This window comes from Mesoplodon densirostris, chromosome 17, assembly GCF_025265405.1.
Source record: "Mesoplodon densirostris isolate mMesDen1 chromosome 17, mMesDen1 primary haplotype, whole genome shotgun sequence".
NCBI lineage: Eukaryota > Metazoa > Chordata > Mammalia > Artiodactyla > Ziphiidae > Mesoplodon > Mesoplodon densirostris.
In genome coordinates, this window is record NC_082677.1 from 26,196,844 (window position 1) to 26,203,406 (window position 6,563).

The 6,563-nt window shown below is 39.4% G+C and overlaps 1 pseudogene; it reads left to right on the forward strand.

Annotated features, from left to right (window-relative positions):
* Positions 1-1,149: 1,149 nt before the first annotated feature.
* LOC132477411 (pterin-4-alpha-carbinolamine dehydratase 2-like) lies at positions 1,150-1,512 on the forward strand (annotated as a pseudogene).
* Positions 1,513-6,563: the final 5,051 nt, after the last annotated feature.

Here is a 6,563-nt window from a genome sequence, read left to right on the forward strand (position 1 = left end):
TGTGTGTCATTATCAAATAATCTTTTTTGTACTTGGGTGTTTATTATTGGATTGCAACAACGATAAAGCTCTAGGGGTTTTTGTCTCCTTTGGTATGCTAATTAGCCAGTTTCCTTTTGATCTTTTTCCCACTGAAAAGAGTGAAAAGCTATCTCGGTAGGGAATCTTAGTGCTGTACATTCATCCCCTCATCTCCATAATCTGAGGATCAGAGGAAGACAACGATTTCACTGCTGAATGAGAGCTTCTAGAAGCTTTAGTTAGAGCCCAGTGATACCAAATAATCCCACTGGTACTCAGAGGTGGGCACAGAGGAAGGAGACGCAGAGAGGAAAGAGGTACAGATACTTCTTTTAGCAGAGTGAGCTCAATTGCTTTTATTTCTTCCCCAAGCATTCAGTCCAGGCAGATCCATGTCATTTCACCTGATTTTTAACTTTTAGATGTCTTTCTCCTATTAATATGTTTTTAGTGACAACGAATGAATATTTAATTTGAGGAAAATGGCCTGAATATTGGGAAAACAAGCAGCTGACAAAATCTGTTAGATTCTAAAGCCGTCTTTCAAAAGACACAGTAAATTCACATATGCAAGAGTGACGTGGGAAATTGTGTGGCTCTTATGGGTTGAATGCACATGCTTGTATGCTTGAGAATTGATAGGAAAAAGAAGTTATTAGATTTTTAGTTTGACCACTGATTGGTCTGCCATAGTTGTGAATATTCGCCTTTTTATTAAGATCTTAGGGTATAAGATAAAGTCTGGGAAGTCAAACGGAAAATTTCACCATCAATATCTAATATCTCTTGAGAATGCACTGAGAGGGCAGCACTGCATTACGAGGACCCAGCAAGTTGATACGTAAATATTCTAGTCTCAGGAATTATGCCTGGCCCATATGGGCATGCGTGCACGTGCCCCCCCCCCCACACACGCACACACATTAGGTTGAGCCATATGAAATCACTGTTTCTGCAAGTAAAAAAAGCAATTTCATATAGTTCAACCTAACACAGTTTTCTTTTTGGGAGCTATGATTACAGGTAATCAAGCTTTATTAAAAAAAAGAGTTCATACATTGAAAAGAGTATTGACTCCTTTAAAATCATCCCCATAGGGCTCTTGGGGTGCTGGGGGCATGGGAGGCGATGTGGTGCTGGTTCGCGAGGCTTTGGGGCAGGAGCCAGAGCCTCACGGCCACGTCAGCAGATGTTCACTGGTTGACAGCAGAGGAGAGGAACCAAGTTATACTTGACCTTAAAGCAGCAGGATGGTCGAAATTAAGTGAGAGAGATGCCATCTACAAAGTGTTTTCTTTCAAAAATTTTAATCAGGCATTTGGCTTTATGTCCTGAGTTGCCCTACAAGCAGAGAAGATGAATCATCACCCGGAGTAGTTCAATGTGTACAACAAGGTCCAGATAACTCTCACATTGCATGACTGCAGAGAACTGACCAAAAGAGATGTGAAACTGGCCAAGTTTATTGAAAAAGCAGTTGCTTCTGGATGATTTTTTCCAAAACGCATGTAAAATCTTATATACACATCTAGCTCCAATGTATTTTGAAGGCAATTTATCAATACATGAACAAATTAAGTTGTAAATTTAGTTCACCTTTTGAACGATCACATTTTGTAAAATCAGTGCTTAAATGAAAATGATTTCAACTCGGAAAAAAAAAAAATCATCGCCATAGAGTTCTGTTTCCGAAAATGCTGCATGGCTTAGGGCAATTCTAGAATAGTCCTAAACCTCAGGGTTTTCATTTCCTCAGTGCTTGGAAAACCATCTTTACCTTTTGAAGATGAGCTTGAATTTTGGAAATTAAAAAAAAAAGTCATTCAAAATCATCTCTTTGAGTAAAATAATTTATACTGAATAAAACTAATTTGAGTTTTCTTTCAAATAAGCAAAATTTAAGTATGAATAATGTAAAAAATTACTTGGGTGTCATATCAACCACCATAGCCATATCATTTTTGATTTAGAGATCAACTGGTCCAGAAGTCCTTAAATTTTATTGAACCTAAAAATCCTTGGGGATTATTAATAATGCAATTTGGGGCACTTTGCTAGGGAGAGTCTGATTTATTAGATTTAAGAAGAGACTTTGAAATCTACATTTTAAATACGCTTTTCAGATGATTCTGAGGCAGGAGGCTGTCTATCATACTCGGAATTGCCACTCTTGTCTGTAGGGATAGATATTGAAGTTCAGTGACTTGCTGACACTTACCCTACTATACAGAAACTGGCCTGGAAGCAGAACTCCAGTCTCCTGGACTCCCAGGGGAGCCTGAGAAAGGGACTTCTTGGTCTGAATTGCAGTCCAGCACTTAATAAGCTGAGTGGCAGTCAACCACTTTTAAAAACCTGTATTTTAGGCCCATGTTTTCTCTTTTGTAAAATGGGGGTAATACTGTTACCAAGCTCATAGTGTTGTCTATGTAAATTGCTTGTTATGGTGCCTAGCAGTAGTAATGGCTCAATGAACACTAGCCATTCTATTTTTATCCAAAAATTTCCATTATGGTTCTTTTATAGTTATTTCCTTTTCTGTATTTGTCCATTTTCATGGCTCCTCATGCCCCTGGCCCCCCTTTTACAGGCATTTCTACATGGCATTCCTTCCCCATGACTTTGATCACTTCTTGGTCCCTGGTACTGCCATCAGACTAGAGAATCGTGTTGAAAGGTAGCAATCAGCTATAATAACTCTCTGCAATCCTCCCCGAGAGGAACAGCTGGGTCTTTTCACATTTTGCCTTTATGCCCAATTAACCCCTAACTACAGCCTTATTGGCTTGTTTTTGTTGAAAAAAAAAAGTCTTCAACTGTGAAACCAAAGAGTGCAGAGATTGAAGATATCAGCACAGAAATTCCCTCTTGGTGCCAGGTGAGTGGAGAACAAGGATCAGGCAATGGGGAAGGGCAGGCAGAACAGCTGGTGGCATTTGCACTTGCCCAGGCCTCTTCAGTCCTGGCTCAGAAGCCAGGGCACTAACGATGGGGCCAGAGGGAGAAAGACAGCATGAGGCATCCATGCAAGGCACCAGTGAAGCGCCTGTATCTCTTCCCCATCTGTTCCTGTCATCCCTACACCCTTCCATTTGCTCACAAATAAATAGGCAATGGGTGACCAAATGCTGCCTGAGCTACCTGATGCTGCTAATTACTATGTCTGTTGAGAGCCAATTATCTCCACAAAAGCAAAACATCTTCATGTAGCATTCCAAATGGGTACTGTTTCATCTGGGGCAGAGACAAATTGAACACTGGGGCTTAGTTCAGGCTAAAGGGGCTCTTCCTTGGCACAGTTTTCAAAGACACATTTGTTGTCTTTTCTCTTTCTTTTAATTTTATTGTAGCTTTTCAGATGCTATAATTCCTAAAAATGCAGGAAGCATGATTGGGTGGATAACTCTGTGTAGATAGATTTGTATGTATCTTTTCATCTGTGTAAAAATATATATAAATAATGCACAATATATGCAGAATGCATATAGTCCGTTTTACAAACCAATCAGATCTTATTCCTAGTTTGAACCCTATAAGTATTTCTCCACTCTCTCTCAATTGCAATACGGTTAAAAGGTATAATATAAATGTTCTATGTGGGACCTCCATGTAACACAATTATGCATATATTTATTCAAACTTTTGCTGGGAATCTACTCTAGGACTTTATTTATTTAGTACAAATGGTTGGATAAAAACCATTAGGCTAACTCTCTTTAGCCTTTAGTATTGTGAAATGATGCTTACATAAGACAAATGAGGTGTAAATCTGCAATAATGATCTGATTTTCTGGTCAAAACATTTCACTTAAGGGAAAGGTGTGCTATAAATAATACATATTCACTGCTGCTCTGATTAGTGTCTTTGGACAATTACTCAGCTCTTACCCCTTTGTTGATAGGTACAGGCTAAGTCATTGCTCTCCAGTGTCACTATGGGAAGGAATGAAGATAATTTATATGAAAAGCATATGCATGGCTTCAGTCTCTTCTCTAAATGGAGGAAGTTGCCACAAGGAAGCCAAGTACCTGGAGAGAGAGGATGCTGACAAATGCATTTCTGAGCTGTGGAAACACCTGGGAAAGGTGGGTTTTCTTGGGCATGCTTCCATTTTCTCCTTTGCTTCTCTAGAGGAGAGGACCCTAATATGTCATGGTGAATGTCCACAAATTAGCTGACGTCAGTGTTAAGTAGAGAGTTTTGCAGAATCCATCGGGTCACTCATTCCTTCACTACAGTGATGGCTGTGGGTCCCAGTGGTGAGAAGGACACACAAGGACCTGTTCCTGTGGGGTTTCCAGTCTAGCTAAGGGGAACCTTGTAGGAAGAACAGAAGGGGTTTACTCACTAGCTGGAGTTAGAGAAGCAACACCAAGATACTTTAAGGCCTAAGAATGCAGCTTTTCTTAGCCCTAATTTTGTGATTACAGCTCACTTCCCTGAGATTTAAAAATACCAAGTTTATTTCTGATAGTGTCAAGACCTGCTGCTATCCTTAATCCTTAGCAGAATGTGTGTGGGAATATATGCTAATAATAAACAAGACTCCAATTTCTGAGACTTGGTTGCTACCGATGAATACGGTAAAATACAAATGGCAGCTGGGCTGAAACCTACTAGGTACCCCCTTTTCATCACATGAGAGTCAGATAATAGCTTTTCTAGAAATAACCTGTTTACTGAGCCACTTTCACTGGATAATTGGGTGTGTGTGTGTGTGTGTGTGTGCATGTGTGTGTGAGAGAGAATATATATGTGGGTGAACATGTATGTGAAAGTGTTTGCACACCTGGGTGTGAATGTCCCTGTGTGTGAGTGCATGTGAGTATGTATGTTTGCATGTGTGTATTCATTATATATGTCTCTTCATGCCCTGCAGAGAATTAAGAGACTCTTCTGGAGAAAGTTATTCAAATCATACAGCAGTTGAGTAATTCTGGCAAGTCAGTGCATCCCTAAATATATTTTTGCAAAGGGGCTGTGGAAAAGAAACAGCCCTTTTCAATAAGCTTTAGGTTCCTACCATAACTATGAGGCAACATTTGGACAATGTCCACGGTAATCGGTGCAGTGGTCCATTCAGCATTCATTTTAAATGTAAGCGTACTTTTAAGTGTAGATTTAAGTGTCTTCTCATAAATGGGACTGAGAAATTTCTGAGTGGGAGGAGATTCCTTGGATCCTCGCCCATGTGCTCTATAAACGTGATGTTGGTGTATAACATTTCTGCCCAGGATATAATTATATAGCACATGGGGATATTCCAGGGTATATATTTTCATTTGTTTTCCTGATGAAAAATATGTGCCCATTGCTAAAATTCCTTTGGAAAATGAACCCCACATAAAAGATAATTATTTTTCATTTCCTTTTCCTGTAAAAATTCTTCTCTGTATTTTATGCTAACTCTTCTAAGGGGTTGTCACATCCAAGGCTGATTTCATAACTGCTATGTTCTGGCAGGTTTCCCTAATTTCAGACTGGGTCTTCGTGACATACAGTGAGTGGAGCTTTATTAGTTGTCTGTCTAAGTATCTGGGAGTTTGATTATTTTTTTAAATATTAGTCACTTAGATTTATTCAGCATACATTTATTAAGCACATTTTTGCATCATCTGTAAAGACAAGCCCTGGGGAGAAAATGATGAATAATAACCCAGGGCCCTCAAGGTGCCCTCAGAGTAGAGGGAAGACTTCCTCTAAAAAGGGGACTGATTAAGTGAGACAGGAGGACAAAGGAGAGAGAAAGGAGTTCCTTTTGTGATGTTGGGGAGGCTTTACAGAAGAGATGATGTATGAGCTGAAGCTTGAATAATGGGTATGACTTTGTCATGTGACAGAGTATAGTTGGGGGGAGTGGGGAATCATTCGAGGCAAAGGTCTGAGTTTATAAAAATAAACCCAATTGTTGAATTCCTATCCTCAGAGTAAGCAGCCACACCTCGAGACCTATTTATCATTTTTCTCCTTTCTCACTCAGTAGTCCAGTCTTGCCATTTCCCCTCTTGTCCTGTACCTGATTTTCTTTCAGAGTCTTCTGAATCAAGCACTTCACTCAGTATAAAAAACATGATACCCAGTCTAACAAAGAGGAACTCTATTCTGTGCTGTTTATTAGGCTGCCTTTCTTGTCTAAGACAAACTGATTTCTTGGTTCGGAATTGTTGTTGTTAGAGGGAAAAATAACACTTTATTCTCCTGAGCTACTACAGCCTCTATACAATCACCCTGGAAAAGGAACAAACCCTACATTCCCATAGAATAGACAAATCGTTTGAGCAAACCATAGTTCTAGCCAGATCTTATGTGAGGCTGTGTATTACTTCAAGAGACTCACATGAAGTCAAGGCTAGTGTGAAATTGTTCTCCATCTGCTTTTTAATTTTATTTCATGTTTTTGAATTGCAAGGCATTGGGGCTTAAATGTCCTTTAGATAGTTGAAGATGGACAGACTGATAAAAATGAAACCAAACCACAAACAAAAAACACAAACCAAAGCAAAAAAGCACCTTGTCAGATATTGCAACAAACTCAGACCTT